This window comes from Eptatretus burgeri, chromosome 3 (genome assembly GCF_056783735.1).
Source record: "Eptatretus burgeri isolate ZD-2024b chromosome 3, Ebu_testis_v1, whole genome shotgun sequence".
NCBI lineage: Eukaryota > Metazoa > Chordata > Myxini > Myxiniformes > Myxinidae > Eptatretus > Eptatretus burgeri.
Window position 1 is genome coordinate 60,903,842 of NC_140963.1, and position 2,998 is coordinate 60,906,839.

The 2,998-nt window shown below is 40.1% G+C and overlaps 1 pseudogene; it reads right to left on the reverse strand.

Annotated features, from left to right (window-relative positions):
• Window positions 1-1,226: 1,226 nt before the first annotated feature.
• Window positions 1,227-2,559, reverse strand: LOC147030022 (uncharacterized; annotated as a pseudogene).
• Between the last annotated feature and the right edge of the window lie 439 nt (window positions 2,560-2,998).

Genomic DNA, 2,998 nt, shown 5'->3' on the forward strand with positions numbered 1-2,998 from the left:
GGCATCTCTGAAGGAGCACATTCTCAGGGCTCATTACCAAGCTATGGGTTGGTTACTGGCAGACACCCCAAATTCGGACTTACCTCCGCCAATTAATTATGGATGGAATGATGAAAATAATCAGTATGTCCCAAGTGTCTCTGAAAGTGCAGCTGTGGCAAGATCCGATGTGGCAGTGGATCCTGCTCTTGCAAGAAGCATGCTTTGGCCTGCACTGAGTTATGTGCTTGTGACGCGAACGTTGACAAATGTGAAAACATCAATGACAGACTCAGAGGAAATGATCATGAGGAGAGCATGGATGAAGATGACTTATCTGACACTGCATTACAATGAACTTGATAGTTTTTGTTTCAACAAATATGTTGACCTATTCATTACAGTTGACTACTTAAGTGCATACCATGGAACAGATATAATTTATGTGAACCACTGAACATACCATAAAGCATAAACGGTACATTTCTCTAATTGATTGACTTTTAAATAAGAACATTTGCATCTGGATATATGCTCCGTTATGGTTGTTATTGCCAGGGAAATTGGCATAGATACATATGGACAATAAAAATCAGTATATATATATATATATATATATATATATATATATATATATATATATATATATATATATATATATATATATATATATATATATATTTGTGTTACAAATGTCCAGACCTTTAATTTGATATGCTACATGCTTTGCTTTATAGCAATATTTGAAACTGGTATTTGTAACTGAAACAGCGATAATGATATTTTAGGGGGCCACATTAAAAGCCACCAAAATGTACCCAAATTGCAAAACAAAAATTGGCACCATGGTTTTTCTGATTCTCAATGCATCTGTCTGCAATAAAATCCATGGTGCAAAAAAATTATCATCCAGTGCCCATGGTATTAGAGTTTCATACATATGCTTCTACACTGGTGATGCAGGGTTGTGTTCTAATTTATCAAGCGCTCCTGGCGTATACACTCCATCATGGATTTGTGCAGGACATACCTACCGTTCTTCATTAAACGGTTGACATAACACATTGGTAAGCCAATCTTCCAGTTCTTACACATGTCTGTAGCTGACGCTGACACCAAGTTCATAAAATTGAGTCAACAATGTTTTGTTTTGGGCTTGTGGATGCACATTCAGACAAATGTATAATGGCACTGGGAATTATTTATCTTTTTGGTGACATAGCTTATCTGCTCCCTTTGCCTTCTCCTTAGAGTTGAGCCTGATTATTTGACATGCCGTGAGACATGCCAGTGAGTTAGCAGCATTTTGATCCTTCATATTGGACTCGTATAACAGCATTGGGAGCAGAACCTTGATGGAATTCTGTGCTGCGCTGTCCTGGCAATCGTGAGTAACTACCTGAGAATCAGGGAAATTCTGTCTTGAACATTTTTCTGCACGACTTTAGCTACATGTACCATTGAGAGAGAGCATCTTTATCGAAATTACGTGACTTAAATCCTTCTTTCAATCGGTTTTGAAGACCTTCATTAAAAACTAGAATAAGACTTTTACCATCAGACTGTTCCTGGCACTCAACTGGGTAATGCATCAGAAGATTGTGTTTTGAGTCTTGTCTTGTTTATTCTTTTCTGATACCCAAATGCAGCAAAGCGCATTTCATACTCTGTGTGCAAGTCCGCAAATCGGAATATGTAAACACATCCTCTTCCACACTGCTTTCAATGAAGGATACCATTTCAGCATATCCCCTTGATTCTGTCATTGTCTGATCAGTACAGTCTGAAGGTGCTGACTGGGCTCTTTGCATACTTCTGTAACGAGTGCCAAACACATATATGCAATGTTTGTGGTACAGCATTTCACCTCAATGGCAACCAAATCCCCACCTGCTATTGTGGCCTACAAATCAGTATCCTGCATTTCCTTGGCTTGTTCTCTGAGTGCTGTATCTAGTTATAATTCAACACAACTATGAAGTACCCCTTCTGGTTTCTTGCAGAAACTGCACACATTTCCACACTTTGACTCCTCAGGGAGTGTTGTGCGTTTTGATTTTCTTTGTCCAGGATTACAACCACACTGTCCAATGTTCCTCCTTCTTGCAGGTTTCTCTTGTGTTATTTGCAGTTTTGAGTGAGCTAATGTAAGCTGACACTGACGGCGCCACTTTGCCTCGTTGATATAATCTCTGAAAACAAAAAAGATTTCAGCGAAAGTATATAGACGTGGAGACACACACACATACATTGGGGGGGGGGTGGTGAGAAAAGATGAATATGAGTCTTGTTGTTTTTGGTTGTGGGAGGCTCAATTTTAAAATAATAGTGAGGCTGCTCAACTTGAGCAAGGGTCATCTATAATTAAATATGCACAAAGGGATTGTGTGGAGGTGGTGCTGGGATGTAGGGTGGGGGTGGGGAGTGAGTGATGGGGTTGGTCAATATTTAGGCCATGTTAGCCAAACTAATGGATAGATCGCCGTGAGTGTAGTGGGTGTGAAACCTTGTTTTGCTTCACAGGATGGTGAGCAGTTCACATAACTGATGGACAAGTGGAATAGGAAGCTGGAGTGCCATGAATTGAAACGCATTTATTTGCACAATAAATAGAACACAGGAAATATTACAAGCTGGTCAGTGGTCTATTTTCTATGGTATATTCTCCAACATAGACCCACCCCCCCACCTCCACCCCTCAATATCAACCTGATGATTTATGAGACTCCAGTAATTCCCTCCCATTTGAACTTCCAAATTTCCAAGCTGACACCTCAATTTCTTTTTTGTTCCTTGCTTCTCCCATCTCTGAAACTGCCTTCAGGAGCTCATTCTTTCCCACTCTTCCCTCCAGAACTTCAAGTAGGCAGTGTGTCACCACCTTGTGTTCTCTGCCATCATCCTCCCTTATCTTCTTTACCCCCATTAACCCTTCTGAACCCAAATCCCTTACTTGCAAGTTTCAGTGTTTCCTTCCTTACTCTCTTCCTTTCCTGTTCATTTATTCCCTTGCTGACTG